The 26012-nt window shown below is 39.0% G+C and overlaps 1 non-coding gene across 1 annotated transcript; it reads left to right on the top strand.

The window, feature by feature from the left end:
• The first annotated feature begins 8445 nt into the window (after positions 1-8445).
• On the top strand, positions 8446-8518 carry TRNAG-UCC (transfer RNA glycine (anticodon UCC)). The gene has a single exon. It is a non-coding gene; the product is annotated as a tRNA-Gly (tRNA).
• Positions 8519-26012: the final 17494 nt, after the last annotated feature.

Below are 26012 nucleotides of genomic sequence, written 5' to 3' on the forward strand. Positions count from 1 at the left end.
CATTGAAAAGTTGAGGCACATAGATTTTAACTTGTCTTATAGTGAGAGAGAGAGAGGAGAGATTATTCTTATGTTGGGGAATGCAGGTGGTAATTAAGGAAGAAGGAACCCCACCAAAGCCAGACTCTGGAACCTCACAAGCCTGTCTCAGGAAAATTTAACAGATTTATATTATCCATGTTATCTTTTGGTATTCAGTGAGGCACACAGGGTGTTCTTAGAGTGGCAAGGAAAGTTTTCCCTAGCTTTTCCCTCGCTTTTCCCTAACTCAGACAGGTCACCCCTGGAAAACTAGGAAGGAGGAAGTAAAGCAGACTTCTCACCCTTAGCATCCAGGGATGCAGTGAAAACCATGTAGGAAGAACATATTCTTAGGATGCTGTAAAGACATGGTCCCTCACCTACTAAGGGAACTTTATGGTCTTGGCTTTTTATTTCAGTTTGAAGTGGTTCCACCTGGAGCTGTGTAGTGTTTCAATTCACTTACAATTCTGGGTAGAATTGTTAGAAGCATGTCTGCTGGATAAAATTCATCTAATGTCAGAATGTCAGAACATAAGACAGATGGAAGATTAAGTTCAAGGAAAAAAAAACACGCATCCAGATTCCCAGATCTCTGCAGACTGAACCTGGGCTGATGGTGATGTTCACAGCCCCACCTTTGAGCTTTGGTAAGAATGCCTTTTGTTTGGTAAACTCTCTCTTAAACGGCTAGGTGTACATGACAGCTTTTGGATTCATATCAGTCTTAAGAGCTTCCTGTTACCTAACCTCTTCAGACTGTTTTTACAAACCTAAAAACAATATAAAATGATGAGATACATCTCTGTGTGTCTATCAGTCTGTCTGTCTCCCTACTTATTCACTTAGAAAAAGCAAACGCTAAATAACCTCCTGTATGCAGGGTATTTACTGCTTTAGGGCACAATCTGTTGCAGAACAGTTAAAACTGTTGCTAAGGCATCTATTGTCTTAATGTATGCCTCGGCAGCCCTGTGTTCTGTCTTGCTCTGCATCTGTGAGTACAGTGATTTATCGGTAATACTAATCTTCTTGGAAAGTCGAAGTGCTGCGAAGTCAAACACGTTTGAAGAGTGGAAAAACCGTTTCATTTTCTGTTGTTTGTTTCCATGAATTTTCCTATGACTGCTTGAGAAAACATTTTCTGTGGAAAGAGAGCACATATGTACGTAGTTGGGTAAAAAATAAGAGCAGCATCTTCTTTAGAATTTTGTTATTCTGATGAGGTCTGCCCCTGCTACTTTAATCTTCTTAGGGCAATTGTATCCTAAGGACTGCATCACCATCACCATCCATCATTGTCCTTACGTCATCATCAGGTAGCCTTACTGAACGGTCATTATGTGTAGAGCATTTAAGAAAAAAGACGAACATTTGAAAACAGAGACCCTAAACACAAATACAGTCTAACTCTTCCCTTGAAGAAGAGTTCTTCGGAGAGGGTTCCTACCCAACTCCTACCTTCTTTTCCAGTCCTTCCACAGAGTATTAGTAAAGTAGGAGAACTTGCCGTTGATTTTATACCAATAAGCAGTGGGCTGAGCCATTGCATGGAAACTCAGAGAGTACAAAGGTCAGTTGAGAGGAAGGTAAGGGTCTTCCAGGCAAAGGTACTTAGAGTTTGCACACTCAGCTGCTTTCCAGATTGACCCCAAGGTGATGACTGGGTCATGGGAAAAAGTGAGTAGGAAACTTTACTATTATTTCAAGCCTATAACACATTCTCTATCCCAGGGCATCAGAAAAATTTCTTTCTTTTTCGTTTTCTTTGTACTCAACTCCTTCACTCTACCAAATGTTGCCTTCAGCTCCCCATACGTACTAAGGTGAAAATGAGTGATAACGTCTCCAAGAGGTCATTGCTGTCAATCAGGTATAAAGTCTCTGTCAAATGCTATACAACTGACCCTTGCACAGAGAGGGAGGTGAGGGAACTGAACCCCAAGCAGTCAAGAATTCGAGTCTAACTTACAGTTGATCCTCCATATTCACGATTTCTCATCTTTGGATTCAACCAAACTTGGATTGTGTTGTACTGTAGTACGTATTTATTATAAAAGTGGACCCCATGCAGTTTAAGTCTGCGTTATTTAGGTACCAACTGTAGTTCTAAATTGAGGACATTAGTCATCACATGGAAGAAGGCTTGGCTTGTGTGAAGAAAGTCAGCAAAGATCAGGTGAGGCCTCTGACTATAGTTTGGAAGTGTTACCATAATTAGTAACGTAAATTCTGAAGACTGGTTGACCTGAATTTAAATTTAGTCTCATCACTCACTTGCTGTATGAACTCACATTGGGCAAATTTCTCAATCTTTCTAAGAGCTAACTTCCATGCAACTAGAGATAAAAGTAGTGTATACATTTTCAGGGCTGTAATGCAGATTAGTGGAGAAGGTAATGGTAACCCACTCCAGTACTCTTGCCTGGAAAATCTCATAGATGGAGGAGCCTGGTGGACTGCTGTCTATGGGGTTGCATAGAGTCAGACACGACTGAAGCGACTTAGCAGCAGCAGCAGCAGCAATGCAGATTAGATAACATAAAGCATGTGAAATGATAACCACAGGGTTGCACTCAGCTAGTACTCAGTATTTATATGAGGTGATCGATAGAACACCTGTGTGTAAAGATAGCAATGAATGATTCCACTAATTGAATCTGTAGACTCCGTTGATTTGAGTTCTTCCCGCTAAGATTAAATATTTACTTCTTTTTTTTTTCCTGGTTTAGTCTTATATATTGGTCAAAGATAAAAGTAAGCATGAACTATAAATATATACAGAAATTAATATGAAAGATAATCTACAAATAAGCTAGTTGAATGTGCTCTTCAAACAGCCATCATCACAGTTCAGTTCAGTTCAGTTCAGTCACTCAGTCGTGTCCGACTCTTTGCAACCCCACGAATTGCAGCACGCCAGGCCTCCCTGTCCATTACCAACTCCCGGAGTTCACTCGGACTCACGTCCATCGAGTCAGTGATGCCATCCAGCCATCTCATCCTCTGGCGTCCCCTTCTTCTCCTGCCCCCAATCCCTCCCAGCATCAGAGTCTTTTCCAATGAGTCAACTCTTCGCATGAGGTGGCCAAAGTATTGGAGTTTCAGCTTCAACATCAGTCTTTCCAATGAACACCCAGGACTGATCTCCTTTAGGATGGACTGGTTGGATCTCCTTGCAGTCCAAGGGACTCTCAAGAGTCTTCTCCAACACCACAGTTCAAAAGCATCAATTCTTCGGCACTCAGCTTTCTTCACAGTCCAACTCTCACACCCATACATCATCACAAGTGGACAGCAAAAAGTGTGCAGTGCTTTGATTCTTATTAAATAACATCACATCAAACCTCATCACAATTCAAGAATTTTTTAAAAAGTTAAATTGCTGGATTTTAATAATATTTTTAAAATCCAAGACTATATATTTATAGTCATATTTGAGCAGTAGCTATTTTGATTAAACTCCACATTCTTTGCCAGCATATTAAGGTAATAGAATATTCTGCAAACTCAGGAGACCTTAAAATACTTTGGAATCACGGTTTTACTAATTTTGTAAGCTGAGTGAACATGCTGACTGCGTAGGGTATAAGTTTCCTCATCTGCCACTTTCATGAGATTGACTTTAGGATTAATAAGAACATATTCATAAGGTGCTACACACAGAGAAACACTCAACACCTGCCGGGTATTGTGATCAGAACAGGGAACTTATTAATGTGCAAGTTCAGCTTTCTCAAAATTCCCATACTTGGCAACAATCTGCCTAGCAACACTTTCTTTCTTTAAAGCATCTCTTTAATTTTATATTTATTGTTAAGATAGACTAGGGTAAATAAAAGTTTGAGTATGTTTTCACTTGCCCAGAAAGCAATCAACAAACCAAAGCAAGCCACATACTCAGCAGTACCCAAGCAATAAAGAACAGCCTTTGCCTGCCTGTCTTCTCTGTCAGTGTTGAAGGGCAAGGCATTAATTCTCTACGACCTGTAAATGTTTCGTTTGAGGGCTTTGCACCTCTGGATGAATAATGAATGTTAATTAATGATGGCAATGATAATAGCATTCTGTGTTTTTACCTTGTTGCTCTTTATCAGTCTCTAAGCCTTTTCTTTCTCAAGTGGGTTCCTTATTATTTTAGCCATTATTTTATTCCTGGAAACTTGTGCTTTGTTAAAATACAGCACATATCTTCTTGTGTGTTACCATAGCAAATTGCATAAGAATTTACACCATAAATTATTCATTACAGCCAATTTAGTATAATTATTAATTCCTGCATACATTGGTGCCTGATTACATCTCAGTGCTCATTGCAAGATCTTGACCGTGTTCTCCCAAAAATAATGATCTGTCATGGCTAATCAGGATCTAACAAGTCCCACTAAAAGGTGAAAACGTTTAATTAATATTGGTTTAATGCAACAACGATTGATCCAATTGCTACAACCTGTCAGAGAGTCTTCTGAAGGTAATCCAAAATCTTACTGGTAATGAATTTAAGAGATGGCTGTGGTGTATAAGCAATCAACGTACTTTCCAATTCAAGGGCAAATTGGGATGTACTCTTCCCTCAGTATCTTTCTGCAAAAGTAAATCAGCTCCACTTTCACTGGGAAGCTTTGCTCCCAACATCAGTTCTGGTATTTCAAGCTTTCATGCCTTATGCTCCCAATGAGCCCTTCTTTTGCATTAAAGATGCATCCTGTATTGTATGTGAATGTTCCAAGCTGCACTGCCTCCCACGCGGATCTCATTTTAACTCTAAGTTGAGCTGAGCAAAGTTTGCAGTTGCATTTCCCACTGGGATTAACTGTGTAGAATATGGCTTAGAATTCAGTTCAAAAGCCCTTTGGCTGCAAAACCATATAGTCTAAATATACACAGAGCATCCCTGAATAGCCATGGCCTTAAGTCTGATTTAAATTTGGTGAGGTAGGGGTGGGGTGGGGAGGGCGGGCTCTTGAAATGTAGAACAGAAATCAATCTTATGTACAATATGATCAATTTTATTATTTATATGATCAATTTTATTACTTTAATTTGTTTTATATATTTTGAAAAATTTCTTTGTTTTTATGTTGAGTGCCCTCAGGATCAAGAGTGAGACAATATTAGTTAATTTTAAATCACATTTTATGGCTGATCTTTTAATCATAGAGGAGAAAATAAATTAAGATGATAACATCTCTTTTACTGAGAGTCAGTGATGTGCCAGACACTTTGTATATATATGCTTTCAGATTCACATTAACCTTTTAAATTAGATAATATATTTCCTCATTTTAAAGATAGGAAGACTGAAGCTGGAGGTCCTCATCTAGTAAATTGATGAGTAAAGTTGTAAACTCAGATCTGCCTGATGTGCTACTGTCTTCTCCCATGCAGTTTATTGAATCCTCTGTAAACCAGGGACATAAGACAGGGGCTGTTTGAAGAGCTAAAGTGATTGCCTTTTTCATCCTTTCTTTGTTACACCATGAGGGAATTTTAATGCATTGTTTTAGAAACATTCACGTGGATGAGCCAAATGAGGAGAATGAGACAGAACTTATATATTTGCTACCAGTTCAGTGTTGGGTTTTGCTTGACTTGGTTGTGTATTTGGCTCTGTTTCAAGGGACATAAACTTGTAGATATCAGATCCATGTACTGTTGAAATACGTCCTATTACAAAACTATGCATCCATCACATTTCAGCTCTCACATCTCCCCTACTGAGGCCCTGTGTGTTTTTCCAAGATATAATTTTTAAGGCTACATTTTTGTGTGTGTGAGTTTTGTTTAAAGTACCAGAGCTCATTCGGACTGGTACTGTCTGGAACTGCCACTGCCTTAAAGGCTCATGGGTAGTGGATACCTCAGTAGCACTTTGGGCAGCCACCTTGGAAAGTCGTTGATGGACAAAGGCGATCATCTTTGCCCTTCAGTTGAGTGCACACAAGTTTGAAGGTGTTCTTTACCACCAGAGAATTCATTAATGTCTTCAAGGCTAACCCATGGTGTTCCATATGAGTTCACCCTAGAGTTCCTCAACACCAAAAGTAATTTACATGTAAGAGGAGAGGTTATGGCTGTGTTTATATATAGCTAACCATTCTGTTTGCTTCTGGGACTTCATTATACGAAGTGTCACATCTTGCAGTTTCAGAGGTCTTTGCTGAAATTACTCAGTATAGTTCTTTGGCATTGCTAAAGCTTGTTACAATTTTCTCTTATTTTCACAAGTTTATTGGGTTGCTATAAAGCTGAGAGAAAAACTCCCAGGAGACAGAACAAAGACTGGAAGAACCAGGCAGAATGAGGAAAGAGAAGCCATAGATGTAGACAGTCAAAACTGCAAAAAGATAGCTAGCTCCACTAATCTTTCTCCTTATAAACATACATTTATACCAGTAATTTCGCCAAATAATCAAGTAAACTGCCTATCTATTTAGTGACCAGTCAATTGAATAATTCATATCCTTATACTCTAGGAGCAGACAATGAGATAATACAATTATTATCTTTCAATTTAACTTTGATTTGTTGGAAAATTTCAGGAAATGTCCATTTGAAGATTTCACAATTATAGATGAATAAGAGAAGGAAAATATTTATTCCTATTCTTGGCATATTTCAGTCTTCCTGAGAATCCATTAAATGTGGAAATGGGAGACATAACTTATTACTTAATATAACATGATGGTCATATTTCTATACCTTGCAAATGCTTCTCATTTTGGAAGATGATGTTGGAAAAATGGGAAATGATTTTCACCTTCCCCTTCAAATAAGAACCTCCCTCACCCTTATGCTATCTAGTCACCAGAAAAGGACATATAAGTGCTGAAAGAACTAATATTTTGACAAAATATTAACGAGTTTTTCTCTTTTGTAATTTTTCCGTAACTCATCTATAGTCAGGTCAAGACAACCCCTCTGTCTCAGGAGTAAGATTCAGACTATAACAGCAGGAATGGAAAGAGAAAGTCTTTCCATGGAAAGAGAAGGGAAAAAGAAAATGTCTTAATTTTCTGACATTTAGCGTAGAATTTGGTTTCAAGTCCCCTTCAACACATCAAGTGTCAGCTTGGATTCTAGATGAGATTTTCTTTCATGGTGCATGAGGCAGAGTTTAGGAAAAAAAGAGGAAGTAATTGAAAGAGCATTAATTGAAATCCGCAAACAGAGGATTGAGCAATCAAGAGAAAAGGCAGAAGAAGACATTAAAATGGTCAAACACGTGGTTGGTTCCCATTTGGAATAAGATGTGTTAGGAGATAATGATATGAAGGGCTCTAGCCTTCTCTCATTTTGTGACTCGGAAGATAACTCTAGAGTTGTCTAGCACCAACAGTGGAGAGTCCCACTCAGTAAAGAGTGTGTAATTGCATTGCCAAGGGTGGAGTGTTCAAGTTTGACATTCCAAGGTCTCTACCAATTCTTGAGTGGCGTATGAATGGTATTTTCTATGAGAAAAGCTGCAGTGAAAGGGAGAAGATGCCCAAGTAGAGGGTGGGTTGGCTATTTTAGGACAGAAGTCAGGGTAGAACACAGGTTCTATCTTGTTGATAGGTTGCAATTTTTAACACTGGCAAATACCAAATCCCAGAAAGAGGCCAAATTATGAACTTTATTATCTGCAAAAAATGATCACCCACAATGGGAGATGTCCAGAAATGAGATCAGTTATTCTTCAAAGGTCACGAACTTATTCACATGAGGTAACCACCTCTTTAACTTCGATGTCTGGAGTTTCCTTTTTCTTATACCTGGACCTCATCATGAAGAGGAATCAGGGTAACCATGGTGGAAAAAGACAGTGAAGCTGGAAAAAGAAAAAAAAAACTCAAAACTCTGAATAATGCCTAAACACTTTTATTTAATCATAATTTTTTTGGGTCAGACTTCTGAAAAATAGGATACAATAAAAAGCCAATAGAAGCAATATGCAAGCAAATTTCAAAGTTTCTAGAAAATCTGTTATGTATTGCAAGGAAATTTGTAAACTTCTTTGAGAAAATAAATTAGGTGATAGGAGCAATGTCTTGCTGTGTTTTATTCTATCAGATTTTTTTCTCAGAGCAAATTTGATGGGATAAGTGGGTAAAAATTGGCATAGGAGAAAGGACAAAGGCTGATGACCAAAGCAGTCAACACTTTCTTTCCCTGGAGACACTATTTCCTTACTCCAAGTGTTTATTATGTTTAATGCTATGTTTGGAAGATGATAATAGAAATTATGATAGTTACTACTGATAATAATTTATAGTCACAATTAATGAAGATATTTTACTAGCAGAGCCTAACATCAGATATTAATAGCAATTTGGTGAAAGCTTCTGACAATCACTTGTGCTTTTTACCAATCAAGGAAATGAGGGGAACAAAGGCTCAAACTGCTGAATAAGTAGTAACAGTACAAGTACTGAACCAGGGAATTCCCTGGTTGTCCAGTGGTTAAGACTCTGTGCTTCCACTGGAGTGGGCCCAGGTTCGATCCCTGGTTGGGGAACTAAGAACCCTCAAGCCATGCTGTTCAGTCACTCAGTCATGTCCAACTCTTTGCGACCTCATGGACTGCAGCACGCCTTGCTTCCCTGTCCTTCGTATCTCCCAGAGCTTGCTTAAACTCATGTCCATTGAGGCATTGATACCATCCAATCATCTCGTCCTCTGTTGTCCCCTTCTCCTCTTGCCTTCAGTCTTTCCCAGCATCAGGGTCTTTTCTAACACGTCAGCTCTTCACCTCAGGTGGCCAATGTATTGGAGCTTCAGCTTCAGCATCAGTCATTCCAATGAATATTCAGGGTTGATTTCCTTTAGGATTGACTGATTTGGTCTCCTTACAATCCAAGGGACTCTCAAGAATCTTCTCTAACACCGCAGTTCAAAAGCATCAACTCCTCAGTGCTCAGCCTTCTTTATGGTCCAACTCTCACATCCATTCATGACTACTGGAAGAGGCATAGCCAAAAAAAAAAATTTTTTTAAAATATTTTTAAAATACTGAACTAAGCAGATGAACACAGGTTGTAGATCACCAGTGTGGGCATATAGGTGCACAGCTGCAAATGCAGTTCTTTTTATATGGGTTCTGTCTGAAAACTCAAATTGTATTTGTTTCCTAGAAAACAAATCAGGATAAAAGAAATGAAAATAGTAAGTGCGTCTATTAATAGATAAGAAATCCATTGGCTTATAAAGCTGTTCAAATATTGATGTCACATCTCAATTAAAATAATTTAAATTGGGCCTTGTTTCATAATTGGAACATTTAAAAAATTTGAATGCATAAAGGAAAGTTTTCTACATTTCTGCATTCCAAAGTTGATGACCAACAACTAATATTTGTGTCTTGCATTTTTTCCTAAAGAGATATTTTCACATTTGCTTTGCCTTTATATTGCTGCTGCTAAGTCTCTTCAGTTGTGTCCAACTCTGTGCAGCCCCATTAGACGGCAGCCCATCAGGCTCCTCCATCCCTTGGATTCTCCAGGCAAGAATACTGGAGTGGGTTGCCATTTCCTTCTCCAGAGAAGACTGAGCACTGCAGAATTGATGCTTTGGAATTGTGGTACTAGAGAAGACTCTTGAGAGTCCCTTGACTGGAAGATCAAACCAGTCAATCCTAAAGGAATCAACCCTGAATATTCCTTGAAAAGTGAAAGTGAAGTCACTCAGTTGTGTCCAACTCTTTGCAACCTCATAGACTGTAGCCTACCAGGCTCCTCTGTCCATGGGATTTTCCAGGCAATAGTACTGGAGCGGATTGCCATTTCCTTCTCCAGGGGATCTTCCCAACCCAGGGCTCGAACCCAGGTCTCCTGCTTTGTAGACAGACACTTTATCGTCTGAGCCTTGGAAGCTCAGCATCTAATACTTTGGCCATTTGACGCAAGAAACTAACTCACTGGAAAAGACTTATGCTGGGAAGATCGAAGACAAAAGAAGAGAGAAGCAAAGAATGAGATGGTTAGACAGCATCACCAATTCAATGGACATAAATCTGAACAAACTCTGGGAGATAGTGGAGGACAGAGAAGCCTGGTGTGCTGCAGTCCACGGGGTCACAGAGTTGGAGACAACTCAACGACCGAACAACACAAGAAATCTTATACAAACACAATGCTCACTGATTAAAAGATGACTTTGCCAAAAGCAAAGAATTTGGGGATATGACTTCATTCAATTGAACTAGAAAATTTTAACTGAAAAAAGGGCATGTGGTATACAACATATACAGAAAATGAGAAGCCTGTCATCTGTGTTATCACATAGGATCACATAAAGAGGTAGAAGCAGTCAAGGTTTACGGGGCACAAAGCTGCAGAAAAAACCTATGTAAGTATATATAGCATATAAGTAATTTAATAAATTTTACCTTAATAAACAAGGAATCTTTAAATATTTACAAATTTAAAATATGTAAGAGCAGCTAAAAAAGATTTTTAAAAAATGTTTTTCAGTGTATTTCAAATCAGTTATGTTCTAGAGAGCATCAGGACTGGATATTTACTTACCACCCTGATTCAATAATTACCAAGACTTTTCTATATTTATTTCATATATCTCCCTGCTCCTTTTTCTGATGTATTTTAAAACAAAACATCTAACCACTACATACTTGAGTATGCATTTTTGAAAACTATGGACATCATTCTTACATAACAATACAATTCATCACAGCTAAAACAATTAACAATGACTCCTTGGTATCGAACACACAGTCTATAATCAAATCTTCCCAATGATCTTAAAAATGTATTTTTAGAGCGTGATTTGTTCTTATCAAAATCCACACAATGCATTTGATTGTTATCTATAATATGTAACTATCATATTAAAATGGGATCAAATATTTCTGATATAGAAGGCTGCAGACAAGCATTGAAAAATTTGTTAGTATTGCAATAACTACAAAAATATATTCCTTTGAAATCTTTCCTCTTAGAGGGTAAGAAAGAGTTAACTAATCATTAGGTAATTAATTGTGAAATCAAGGTATAGGATTTACCTCTTCTGTTTTCCTTGTAATAATTAGCTTTCTTAGATCTCAGTTTTCTCAAAATAAAAAAAAATAGCATAGACCTGGATGAAGTTAATAAATATCAAAACATCCAAAAGTTTTGTATTTCATACCTGATGAGCTTGACAAATCAAGTCTAAATCATGAGGATTCAGAAATTTACTGACTACATCAGCCCCAAAAGTGAAGGAAACACCACGATCATTTTCTCCCCACCCTTGCACATCCTTCTCTGGGTCAGACCACAGCAAATCACAGAGCAAGCCTGTATCAGGGACATCAGATCTTTTTTACTCATGACTACAGAGTAAAAAAGAAATATGTAGGTAGATCTTGTTTGCTTTAAAAACACATGCTATCAAAGGATCCTCTATGACCCACCTCCCAGAATATTGGAAATAAAAGCAAAAATAAACAAATGGGACCTAATTAACCTTAAAAGCTTCTGCACATCAAAGGAAACTATTAGCAAGGTGAAAAGACAGCCTTCAGAATGGGAGAAAATAATAGCAAATGAAGCAACCGACAAACAACTAATCTCAAAAATATACAAGCAACTCCTACAGCTCAACTCCAGAAAAATAAACGACCCAATCAAAAAATGGGCCAAAGAACTAAATAGACATTTCTCCAAAGAAGACATACAGATGGCTAACAAACACATGAAAAGATGCTCAACATCACTCATTATCAGAGAAATGCAAATCAAAACCACTATGAGGTACCATTTCACACCAGTCAGAATGGCTGCGATCCAAAAGTCTACAAATAATAAATGCTGGAGAGGGTGTGGAGAAAAGGGAACCCTCTTACACTGTTGGTGGGAATGCAACCTAGTACAGCCACTATGGAGAACAGTGTGGAGATTCCTTAAAAAAACTGGAAATAGAACTGCCTTATGATCCAGCAATCCCACTGCTAGGCATACACACTGAGGAAACCAGAAGGGAAAGAGACACATGTACCCCAATGTTCATCGCAGCACTGTTTATAATAGCCAGGACATGGAAGCAACCTAGATGCCCATCAGCAGATGAATGGATAAGAAAGCTGTGGTACATATACACAATGGAGTATTACTCAGCCATTAAAAAGAATACATTTGAATCAGTTCTAATGAGGTGGATGAAACTGGAGCCTATTTTACAGAGTGAAGTAAGCCAGAAGGAAAAACATAAATACAGTATACTAACGCATATATATGGAATTTAGAAAGATGGTAACAATAACCCTGTGTACGAGACAGCAAAAGAGACACTGATGTATAGAACAGTCTTATGGACTCTGTGGGAGAGGGAGAGGGTGGGAAGATTTGGGAGAATGGCATTGAAACATGTAAAATATCATGTAGGAAACGAGTTGCCAGTCCAGGTTCGATGCACGATGCTGGATGCTTGGGGCTGGTGCACTGGACGGCCCAGAGGGATGGTATGGGGAGGGAGGAGGGAGGAGGGTTCGGGATGGGGAACACATGTATACCTGTGGCGGATTCATTTTGATATTTGGCAAAACTAATACAATTATGTAAAGTTTAAAAATAAAATAAAATTAGAAAAAAAAAAAAAAACACATGCTATCAAAATAATGACCAAAGCATCCTTCTGCCTTACTGTGACCAGATAGGCACTTTGAAAAAATTATTGTCACAAAAATACTTTTGTGAATAAAGCAAAAGAAAAGTGAAAGTGAAGTCGCTCAGTCGTGTCCAACTCTTTGCGACCCCGTGGACTGTAGCCTACCAGGCTCCTCAGTCCATGGAATTTTCCAGGCAAGAGTACAGGTGTGGGTTGCCATTTCCTTCTCCGAATAAAGCAAAGGTGCTTGCAAACAGTGATAGTGTTGCGTGTATTTGTATCTGTGTTTGTAGTTCGTCTGTGTGAAGAGGTTGGGCTTATTGGAACTTAGAAGCTTAGAGAAGTGAGCTGACACTGAGACCTCTAAGGACGGGGTACGATAAAGCTTCTCCTAGGAGAGCTGGAAGAAGCTGGAATAAATTGCCAGTTCTGGAGCTGGGACCTGTTGCTGGCAGCAACAGCCAAATAGCTTCAAAAAAGAAAGTATCCTCCTCTTCCTCCTCCAGCCTCACAATCTCCATGTAGTGTCCTAGATTCGAAAGCCAGCTGGTAAAGCTGGAATGTAGTTTATACAACCTTAGCCCTAGCACCAGGCAGTAGAGTGTAGAAAGGAAAATTTGGAGGTGAGAGATTAAAAAAATCGTCTGTTTGTGCCCTGGCAGAGGATCACTTTCTCTGGCACACAGGTCAGAGTTGAACCATTTATGAAAACTGAATCATTTGTATACAGATCATATTTGTCTCACCTTGGAAAAGAAGCATCCATATTCATAGTTCCCCCTCTAATGCTAAGGCGGCTCAGTGGTAAAGAATCCGCCTGCCAACACAGGAGACATGGGTTTTATCTCTGGGTTGGGAAGAGCCCCTGGAGAAGGAAATGGCAACCCATTCTAGTATTCTTGCCTGGAGATTCCCATGGACAGAGGAGCCTGGTGGGCTACCGTCCATGGGGTTGCAAAGAGTCAGGACAACTGAGTGACTAAACAACAACTGATGCTATGGAGAGTCTGGCATCCCTCTCTCTCTTTTTTTTTTTAGTTTTTATTTTATTTTATTTTTAAATTTTAAAATATTGTATTGGTTTTGCCATACATCAACATGCATCCACAATGGCTGTACACATGTTCCCCATCCTGAACCCCCATCTCTTAATTTACCTCTTTTTGGGTTTTCTGATTTTTTCTCATTAGCTTCCCTGGAGTTTAGAGAGTTTACATCTTGCCCATGTATATTCCAGATACTCTGCTAGGAGCCACGGACCCAACTTTTACATTTTCTACATCTTTTCTAAAATACTTGATGTCTATCTCATTTTAGAATATTATTTACAAGTAAAAGTGTTCTTTTTTATTTTTCTATTGTGTTTTAGTATATTGATGAATCTTTCTTTAAAAAATTATTTATTTATTTGGTTGCATTGGGTCTTAGTTGGGGCATCTGGAATCTTTGTTGCAGCGTGCAGGATCTTTAGCTGTGGCATGTGGGATCTTTAGTTTGCTAATTTTGTTGAGTCCAATCTGCTGTTATAGATTTTTCATTTCAGATAGGTATTTTATGACTTTAGCATTTGATTCTTTTTATAGGTTACAATTCTAATATAAAATTTTGTTTTGTCTTTTTTCCAGAATTTTCTCTATTTTAGTGAATAAATTAATCGTGTATTTTTTAACCATTTATCATTTCTTCATTATTATTATTTTTACTTTACAATATTGCATTCTAAAAGTTCTTTGTTAATTTTAATAATGATATCAATTTATTGATCTGTTTTTTATTATCTATTATTTATTTTTATTATCTGAGATATCTGCCACATGGGCTTCCCAGGTGGCACTAGTAGTAAAAAAAAAAACAGTGTAGAAGGTGTAAGAGACACAGGTTCAATCCCTGGGTTGGAAGATCCCAGTCCCTGGAGGAGGGCATGGCAACCGACACCAGTATTCTTGCCTAGAGAATAAAGGTTTCATTGAATACAGACATCGAATGTGGTCCACTGGAGAAGGGAATGGCAAACCACTTCAGTATTCTTGCCTTGAGAACCCCATGAGCAGTATGAAAAGGCAAAATGATAGGATACTGAAAGAGGAGCTCCCTGGGTCAGTAGGTGCCCAATATGCTACTGGAGATCAGTGGAGAAATAACTCCAGAAAAAATGAAGGGATGGACCAAAGCAAAAACAATACCCAGTTGTGGATGTGACTGGTAATAGAAGCAAGGTCTGATGCTGTAAAGAGCAATATTGCATAGGAACCTGGAATGTCAGGTCCATGAATCAAAGCAAATTGGAAGTGGTCAAACAAGAGATGGCAAGACTGAACATCGGCATTCTAGGAATCAGCGAACTAAAATGGACTGGAATGAGTGAATTTAACTCAGATGACCATTATATCTACTACTGTGGGCAGGAATCCCTCAGAAGAAATGGAGTAGCCATCATGGTCAACAAAAGAGTCTGAAATGCAGTACTTGGATGCAATCTCAAAAACGACAGAATGATCTCTGTTCATTTCCAAGGCAAAGTATTCCATATCATGGTAATCCAAGTCTATGCCCCAACCAGTAACACTGGAGAAGTTGAAGTTGAACGGTTCTATGAAGACCTACAAGGCCTTTTAGAACTAACACCCCCAAAAGATGTCCTTTTCATTATAGGGGATTGGAATGCAAAAGTAGGAAGTCAAGAAACACCTGGAGTAACAGGCAAATCTGGCCTTGGAATACAGAGTGAAGCAGGGCAAAGGCTAATAGAGTTTTGCTAAGGGAATGTACTGGTCATAGCAAACACCCTCTTTGAACAACACAAGAGAAGACTCTACACGTGGACATCACCAGGTGGTCAACACCGAAATCAGATTGATTATATTCTTTGCAGCCAAAGATGGAGAAGCTCTATACAGTCAGCAAAAACAAGACTGGGAGCTGACTATGGCTCAGATCATAAACTCCTTATTGCCAAATTCAGACTTAAATTGAAGAAAGTGGGAAAACCACTAGAGTATTCAGGTATGACCTAAATCAAATCCCTTATGTTTATACAGTGGAAGTGAGAAATAGATTTAAGGGTCTAGATCTGATAGATAGAGTGCCTGATGAACAATGGACTGAGGTTTGTGACACTGTACAGGAGACAGGGATCAAGACCATCCCCATGGAAAAGAAATGCAAAAAAACAAAATGGCTGTCTGGGGAGGCCTTACAAATAGCTGTGAAAAGAAGAGAAGTGAAAAGCAAAGGAGAAAAGGAAAGATATAAGGATCTGAATGCAGAATTCCAAAGAATAGCAAGGAGAGATAAGGAAGCCTTCCTCAGTGGTCAGTGCAAAGAAATAGAGGAAAACAACAGAATGGGAAAGACTAGAGATCTCTTCAAGAAAATTAGAGATACCAAGGGAACATTTCATGCAAAGATGGGCTCGATAAAGGACAGAAATGGTATGGACCTAACAGAAGCAGAAGATATTAAGAAGAGGTGTCAAGTATACACAGAAGAATGGTACAAAAAAAGAGCTTCACGACCCAGATAATCATGATGGTGTGATCACTCACCTAGAGCCAGACATCCTGGAATGTGAAGGCAAGTGGGCCTTAGAAAGCATCACTATGAACAAAGCTAGTGGAGGTAATGGAATTCCAGTGGAGCTATTTCAAATCCTGAAAGATGATGCTGTGAAAGTGCTGCACTCAATATGCCAGCAAATTTGGAAAACTCAGCAGTGGCCACAGGACTGGAAAAGGTCAGTTTTCATTCCAATCCCAAAGAAAGGCAATGCTAAAGGATGCTCAAACTACCACACAATTGCACTCATCTCACACACTAGTAAAGTAATGCTCAAAATTCTCCAAGCCAGGCTTCAGCAGTACGTGAACTGTGAACTTCCAGATGTTCAAGCTGGTTTTAGAAAAGGCAGAGGAACCAGAGATCAAATTGCCAACATCTGCTGGATCATGGAAAAAGCAAGAGAGTTCCAGAAAAACTTCTGTTTCTGCTTATTGACTATGTCAAAGCCTTTGACTGTGTGGATCACAATAAACTGTGGAAAATTCTGAAAGAGATGGGAACACCAGACCACCTGACCTGCCTCTTGAGAAATCTGTATGCAGGTCAGGAAGCAACAGTTAGAACTGGACATGGAACAACAGACTGGTTCCAAATAGGAAAAGGAGTACGTCAAGGCTGTATATTGTCACCCTGCTTATTTAACTTATATGCAGAGTACATCATGAGAAACGCTGGGCTGGAAGAAGCACAAGCTGGAATCAGGATTGCCAGGAGAAATATCAGTAATCTCAGATATGCAGATGACGCCACCCTTACGGCAGAAAGTGAAGAGGAACTAAAAAGCCTCTTGATGAAAGTGAAAGAGGAGAGTGAAAAGGTTGGCTTAGAGTTCAACATTCAGAAAACGATGATCATGGCATCCGGTCCCATTACTTCATGGGAAATAGATGGGGAAACGGTGGAAACAATGTCAGTTTTTATTTTGGGGGGCTCCAAGATCACTGCAGATGGTGATTGCAGCCATGAAATTAAAAGAGCTTACTCCTTGGAAGGAAAGTTATGACCTACCTAGATAGCATATTCAAAAGCAGAGACATTACATTGCCAACAAAGTTCCGTCTGGCCAAGGCTATGGTTTTTCCAGTGGTCATGTATGGATGTGAGAGTTGAACAGTGAAGAAAGCTGAGCACCGAAGAATTGATGCTTTTGAACTGTGGTGTTGGAGAAGACTCTTGAGAGTCCCTTGCACTGCAAGGAGATCCAACCAGTCCATTCTAAAGGACATCAGTCCTGGGTGTTCTTTGGAAGGAATGATGCTAAAACTGAAACTCCAGTACTTTGGCCACCTCATTTGAAGAGTTGACTCATTGGAAAGGATTCTGATGCTGGGAGGAATTGGGGGCAGGAGGAGAAGGGGACGCCAGAGGATGAGATGGCTGGATGGCATCACCGACTCGATGGACTCACGTGAGTCTGAGTGAACTCCAGGACTTGGTGATAGACAGGGAGGCCTGGCATGCTGCGATTCATGGGGTCGCAAAGAGTCGGACACGACTGAACGACTGAACTGAACTGAGATAATGTTATTTTTCAAGCAAGATGGTTTTTCCTTTCTTGTACTAGGCAGTGAGATCAAACTGGGTTGGCTTGAGGCTGTATTACAGGCTAGTAAAATTTAGCTACTGGTTCATTCAGATTTATATGGTGTATTGTCAAGGGTTCTCAACAGAGATCCTCTGGAACTTTTTCCCTGCTTTTGAGAGAATTTTGTCTTAATTCTTTATTATCATACAATGCACAACTTTACTATTTGGGAGATATCTTACTAGATAAACCAACTGGATGGCCAAGGCCCCTTAAGTGTACAATTTTGTCCCTCTAGACCTGTGAAGTTCCCCCAAAATACAGCTGGAAGTTCAACCTCCCTCTTCCTGGGGACAGGAATGAATGCTCGGCCTCTGACTATGCGCAGATTATCAAATGTCCTGGGTAAAGAGTCTGGAAGGTATCCCTGTGCCAACAAACACACATTTCACTCGCCCAGGGGCAAAGAGAGAGTGTTCTTTTTAACCTCACGCTCTTTTAGAAGATTTGAATTTTAGAAAAATAGCCTTTTAACTTGCTATTGTTTTGATTTTTGAAAGAAAGAAATTGGAATCCTGTTGCATGTTGTTTTACTGTCTCCCACATACCCTTGTCTTGAAAGTCTAAACTGCAAGTAAGGAGACAAAGTTCACAGTACCTTGTTAAGCTTTTTTTTTTTTTAATGTAAATGGTGTACTGGTCAACCAAAAAATTGAGGATTATGGAACAACTGGCTGTCTTTCCTTGCAGGACAATTTCTGGGCAATGCAAATAAATATTTAGCTGTTGTGGTAGGGAGGATTCTCATAGCAACTTTGCTATTAAAAAGGGGATTGTTGTTGTTCAGTCACCCAGTCGTGTCCAACTCTTTGCAATCCCATAGACTGCAGCACGCCAGGCCTCTTTGTCCCTCACCAGCTCCTGAAGTTTGCCCAAGTTCATGTCCATTGCATCGGTAATGCCATCCAGCCATCTCATCCTCTGATGCCCTCTTCTTCTGCCCTCAGTCTTTACCAGCATCAGGGACTTTTCCAATGAAAAGGGAGTATTATGTGATAAAGTATGGGGAACATTAAGGAGAGGCCCAAATTACTAGAATCTGCTTGCAAGGCAGGAGACCTGGGTTGTATCACTGGATCAGGAAGATCCCTTGGAGAAGGGAATGGCTACCCACTCCAGTATTCTTGCCTGGAGAATTCCATGGACAGAGGAGCCTGGCGGGCTACATGGGATCTCAAAGATTCTGATATGACTGAGTGATTAACTTACACACAAGCCTAAAAGTGAGGTAGTGTTAACATACTATAAAATGTTATATAATTTTGTGACCAAGTTTTTTTTTTTTTAATTAAGCATTTGGTTTTGGGTTTATTTTAAAAGACTTTTAGAATATTTCTTCTAAAGAAAAATAAATCTACTATTCTTTTCTCTGCCAAAGAGTTGCTGCCTGTGCCCATTTACCTGGTAATAAATCAAAGGTATCTATCATCATCATCTATTTATCTATATCATCTATTAACTACTTAACAATCAGCTTCTTACCCATGTCTAATATTTATATATATGGTTATGCTTTTGGCTATTAGTGATAGTGGGTGATTATAAAAATTATAAGTGCATCCTGAGAGGACAGTACACCAAAGAGACAGAATGTCAAGAAAAAAAAATCATGTATCCTTGTCGTTAGAGGAGATATTTCAGTTGTTACATTACTACTACCTAACAACAACAAAAAATAAGTATCAGTAGCATGAAGCTTGATGCTAAAAAGAGAAGGAAAAATAGTCGTAATTCAATGGCATTTACAATCAGGTTTCAAATAACTGTCAAAAGTTTCCTTCAAATGCTAATAAATAAGTTAGTTATTCTTTCCTCATATCAAGGGACTGTGCTCTATGACACACAGTAAATGCTCTGTAAAAGAGAGTTCACATACCTTTAGGATATGCCCAGCTGTAAGCAAAATGGGAAAAGAAGGAATAAGAGATGAAGCATTTGCTAAAGTTATCATTCACTTGAAGCTCCTTTGTGTCCTGGGCTCTGAGAATTTTATCAACAGAGTGAGTGAAAACAGAGCCCACTGGAGCCCTGGAGAACATGCCTCGGGGAACTGCCTGACCTGGGGCATTAGGGGCTGATTGAGAAGGTCTAGTGCAATTTCTACAGCTTGTGCTTCTGGAATCTATAGATTCTGATTGGGGGGAAAAAAAAAAACAAATAGCCGCCACTACTACCCCTGACATGTCTTTCTAAACACTCTGTGATCTTTGAATGTGTTCCTGTCCCTCTTCTGGCTGCTCCTAATTGGGCCCAACTCATAATCAACCTTCTTAGTGGTATACTTCAAAAACAGGGTTGCTGCAAAGTAATATAGACAGAAAAGAGTCAAATACCATAGAAGTGTAGGTCAATGAATGTTCATGAACTGAATTCTCCTCTTATAACTGTGATTCAGATCAAGCAACACAACTTTACCAGAACTCCATCGTTCTCCCTGTACCCTCTACATGTCACTACCACCAAGGGTACCCCTAGCCTCAGTTTTAACACCATCGATTAATCCTGCCTTTTTGGTTTAATATAGAATCACATATTCTGTGCTCTTTTGTACCTGGCTTCTTTTGTTCATCTTTGTGTTGGTCTGTTCATCCATTTTGCTGCATGTAGTTGTGGATTTTTTTCACTTAATATTGCGGTATTCCATTATGTGCATGTGCTACAATTCACTTACTCTTGAAATGGTAATATTTGAGGAACCATAAAGGAACTCTGCTGCCCAAATGTACTTTTCCTCATAACTCTTCATCCTGACTGACATTCCTTACTGAAATATGTCTTTTAGCACAATGCATTAACTGCAAATTCATAAATAGGGCTTATTTGTTCCTATATGAACTGGTTTCTACCCCTTCCTCAGCTCTCCTCTATTGCCACTTCTGCCTCTGCTATAGTTGCACTAAACTACTTTCTACTACTCTTTTTTCTCTGTGTGTTTCATTTTGGATAGTTTCTATTGCTAGGTCTTCAAGTTCATTCTTTTTTTCTGTAGTGTCTAATCTGTGGTTGTTCTCATACACTGATTATTTTTTTTAATCTAAGTAGTGTATTTTTCATCTCTAGGAATTCATTTTAAAAAAAATCTTTTATTTCTCCCCTCATCCTAGTTAGATTGTCCACCACCTTCTAGAACATATGGTACACATTTATAATAGCTCTTTCAAAGTCTTTGTTTAATTTTATAATCTGTGTTATTTCTCTTGTATTTCTGTTACCTGGTTGTCTCTGTTTATGGGTCATAAATTTTGGCATACTTATTAATTTCTGATCGGTTGCCAAAACATTGTGAAATTTATATTGTTGGGTGGTGTTTTTTTTAATAACTTTATTGCCTAGGACTTTGTTCTAGGATGTAACTAAGTTTGATCCTTTTGTTGGGTTTTCTAGGAAGGACAAAAATGCCTGTAGTCAAGAGTTTCTTTAACCTTGCTGCTGAGGCAGTCCCCTTCTGAGGACTGTACATGATGCCCTGTGTGAGGAAGTCTTATCACTCTGCTGGTGAATATATGAATTCCCTCCTCTGTATGAACTCCAGTGACTATATCACTTACTTCTGTCTGGTGATTCTGTCTCTAGTCTCAGTAGTTTGCTCATACATGTGTGTGTGCTTGGTTTCTCAGTCGTGTCTGACTCTTTGAGATCCCATGGACTGTGGCCTTCCAGACCCCTCTGTTCATGGGATTCTCTAGGCAAGAATACTGGAGTGGGTAGCCATTCTCGTCTCCAGGGTATCTTCCCAACCCAGGAGTTGAACCCTCTGCATTTCAGGCAGATTCTTTGCCATCTGAGCCACCAGGGAAGCCCTTACTCATTCATATGTGCAATTAAATACTCAGGGGACCCAAAGAAGTTCTCCAGTATTCTGTTTGTCTGTGCAACTTCCTGCTCTGCAGTACTCTGTTTCACAACTTCTAGCTGCATATTCCAGAAGTCTATTTTGCTTCCTCAACTCAAGGAGACTCATGTGATCAACTTGGCTTGCCCTACTAGGTGTGTGATGTGACAAGTCTCTCCAGGCAGTGACAAGTTGGGTCACTCGTAGGGCTGACACCATCTCACTTGTTTCCTTTCTCTTGGGGTCACTGTTCAGTGCTGTTTATTTCCTAAGAACTAAAAATTATTGTTTTGTGTATTTTCTACTCTTTCATAAACTCCTTATTACTTCATTATGGCTGGAAGCAAAAGTCACCACTCTGAACTACTTTAGTTTGTTAGCAAATCTTTTTTTCCTATTTCTAAGATCGAGACACACTGTTCTTTGTTCCTTTCTCTCATCTCATTTTCCTTGGCTCACCTAACTCTCACTAATTCTTATGGTCTAATTTAATAATAATAGCTTACATTTATTGAGAACTATCTATATGCCAGTTATTCTTGTTAGCATTTGTGCAATGTTTCATTTAATCTTCAAAACAATTTTATGATTTTAGTGCTACTGTCATTATCTTCATTTTACAGAGAGGAAATGAAGATCAAAGACGCTGAGTCACTTGTTGGAGGTTTCATAACTAATAGGTGGCAAGTCTAATTTGAACTCAAGTGGTCTGGCTTTAGTCCTGATGCAGCATGATAACTTCTCAGGAATTCTGGAATGATTTTGTTAATACTGAAACTCTGTGTTATTCTGTTTTGTTAAATATGTTTCCATAACACCTACTGTTCCCCCAAATTAAACTTGTCCTTCCATATTTAAACCATCTGCTTACTTCTCTGCATCCTCCATTCAACTTCGTGTTCTGGAGGCCTGAGTGGGGCTGGGCAGAGACTATATTGTCTTGATAACCATCACTTCAGTAGCAACTAGAACATGAAAGACAGTCAATAAATGTTTATTGAATGGATGAATAAAAGCATATCTTGATGAGATGACACAGTGATTTTTATAAAGGTCTTTATTAGAAAATGAGTTTTACATTTATTTCCTATATTCCCAAGAGAAAGAGTCACAAAAAAAAATTATTTTAGACGTGTGGGAGGTTAGGAGAGGTCTGCACATTGACATCTTACCCCTTGAATGTGAGCCTATTTGTATAACAGAGCAGGGGCTCAAAAACCTAAGAGGAAGAAAATGGGGAGGGGCTTGAGGAGAGGACAGATAGAAACAAAAGGGAATAGAGAGTTGTTGAATAGACAACATTTTGTCATTTTGCCTAGGGCTGGCCTGCTTACTAAAAAGAGTCATTTATCACATCCTATTCAAAAATCCATGATCTCTGAAGGATGGAAGTCATTTTGCTTATTGGGTACAGATAGATAGCTATTCTATCAGTCCAAATAAATTAGTCAATAAAGTTGTGTTTTAGTGACATAAAATTGGTATTCTTTTGAGAATGCTTGATCTTATTTCCTATGATATAAAAAAGCACAGAATGAGTGAACACAGTCAAACCTGAAAGTTGGCTGTTTCATATACTAGGCTGTTGAGATGATGGTTGTTATCATTTCTTTCTTCTTCTTACCCAAACTGTACCAGAGTAAGGGAATCACTGAAAGTATAACTTTTTCCAACCTAAGCATCCTTTGTATATGTGGTTCTCCTGTTTAGTTTACAAAAAAACTTTCTTCCATATTATTCTATCTGGTTAAAGTAACAACAATATAGTGGGAATGAAGAGGTTTTTCCAACCTAACCTTACATTTCTGAGCCTCAGATATCACTATATATAAAACAACTATATTCTCTATAAATCTTGTAATTCCATCTGGATTTTCATATTGTGCTCAAAGATACCATAGAGTGAAATAAGGAAGGAAGAGAAGTGGAGACCAAGAAGGAAGGGCTCCAGGACTCTCACCTTTACACCAACTAGTGATGCTTTGCTTCTTCTCTTTTATCTGTGAAGGAGGATTTGCATTAAACCATCCTCACTCCCTCCCCTGGTACTGTTATAATGAACTGACCTGAAAATAAGTGCATTAAGTGGCCATAGAACATAAAGACACTAATTAGTTCACTTGGGGATCAAATCCATGATAACAGACTTATTCATGCTTTTCTCTATCCCCAAAACTATATAGATGAAAGCAAAGGGGGAAAACAAATCTATCACATATATGACAATCTTTAAGAACAAACACTTTAAATTTCAAATATGATCTGGTTGATTCTGTCACAGGGAAAGAATCTTATCAGTAGTTAAGAATAAGTAATAATTGAGTCTGGATCCATTGCAAATAATATTTCACAGCCAAAGAAATGCAAATAGCCAATAAACATGAAAAAGATTTAGCCTCTCTGATGATCAAAGGAACTTATATTAATATTACAATACACTATTTTAGACTTTTAAATTGACAAATATTTTAAAAATTATATGTCATGATGATGGGAGGAGGCTGAAATCCTTTCTTCATACACTGTTGGAGGCTGTACACATGAGTAAATAATTTCTGGAGAGCCATTTGGCATTATGCAAAAGCCTCAAGCATATTCTTGTACTTTGACTAACAGCTTCTATTTCCAGAATCATCCTAAGGACATAATCATCCTAAGGATATAATCACAGGTGTGGCAAAGGGATTACTCAAGTTTTATGTTCATGGTGTATAGAACGTAAGCTCTTTTACTTTATAAGGAAGAAAGAGATGCAGGGTTAGCCCCAGGTCTTATGGGTTTGTTGTAAAACTACAAGGGTTAGCAAGGAAAACAGAAAGAGTTGCAAGGAAACTAACAAGGGTTAGCAAGGAAAACACAAAGGCTTGCCTAGCCAGACTACCTGACAGTGACCTGTATAGGATTTAGAGTGAAGGAGGAGGGGAGCCCTGCATGATATGTTGACATTCCTCTAACAGCATCATCTTGTCCCATCCAATTCACTTTAGTTAAGTTGCTCTGTCTTTGTTTAACGCTGGTTCTGCCTCTGGTCTGAATCTTTATTTTCTCACTGCCTCATGACTGCTGCTCCTAGATAGTGCTTGTTGTTTTCTCTTGATATTTTGGTATCTGCATTCACGAGGACACTCCTCCGTTCATGGGATTTCCCAGGCAAAAATACTGGAGTGGGATGTCATTTCCTACCCCAGGGGATCTTCCTGACCCAGAGATGGAACTTGGGTCTTGGGTCTCTTGTGTCTCCTGCATTGGCAGGTGGATTCTTTACCACTGTACTACGTGGGAAGCCCAGTACTCTTTGTCTGGTACCCAGTACTATTCCAACCAGGCCTGATTTCCAGAGAGGGCCACATAGTTTTGTTTCTGTTGAATAGGTTGTGAATTTGCCTGGTACTTGGAGGAAAACCTATTCCTATCCCAAATGCAGTATTGCTGGGAAAAGCCCAAATGGGAAATAATGTACTTATTCCCAAACAGGGATATTGGCACATATACTATACTCATAAAGTATAATATTATGCAACTATTACACACATTTTGATGACATTGTGATTAAGGGAACATTTTTGGGGGGCTCCAAAATCACTGCAGATGGTGATTGCAGCCATGAAATTAAAAGACGCTAACTCCTTGAAAGGACAGTTATGATCAACCTAGACAGCATATTCAAAAGCAGAGACATTACTTTGCCAACAAAGGTCCATCTAGCCAAGGCTATGGTTTTTCCAGTAGTCATGTATGGATGTGAGAGTTGGACTATAAAGAAAGCTGAGTGCCGACAAATTGATGCTTTTGAACTGTGGTGTTGGAGAAGACTCTTGAGAGTCCCTTGGACTGCAAGGAGATTCAACCAGTCCATCCTAAAGGAGATCAGTCCTGGGTGTTCATTGGAAGGTCTGATGTTAAAGCTGAAATTCCAATACTTTGGCCACCTCATGCGAAGAGCTGACTCATTTGAAAAGCCCCTGATGCTGGGAAAGGTTGAGGGCAGGAGAAGGGGACAACAGAGGATGAGATGGTTGGATGGCATCACTGACTCAATTGACATGAGTTTGGGTGGGCTCCGGGAGTTGGTGTTGGACAAGGAGGCCTGGTGTGCTGCAGCTCATGGGATCGCAAAGAGTTGGACACGACTGAGCGACTGAACTGAACTGAACTTAAAGTGAAAAAGAGTTTGAAACTATATTGAATAGTGTGTACTTCAGAAAATATATATGTAGACTAGATATATTGGGACAAAATACACTAAACTGTTAAGCAATTATGAATGATGGGATATGGTGAACTCTATTTTCTTTTTTCTAATGAGTCAGTTCTTCACAACTCATTGGTAAAGACACTGATGCTGGGAAAGATTGAAGGCAGGAGGAGAAGGGGACAACAGAGGATGAGATGGTTGGATGGCATTGCCAACTCAATGGACATGAGTTTAAG

The sequence above is a fragment of the Bos mutus genome, chromosome 23 (genome assembly GCF_027580195.1).
Source record: "Bos mutus isolate GX-2022 chromosome 23, NWIPB_WYAK_1.1, whole genome shotgun sequence".
Lineage (NCBI taxonomy): Eukaryota > Metazoa > Chordata > Mammalia > Artiodactyla > Bovidae > Bos > Bos mutus.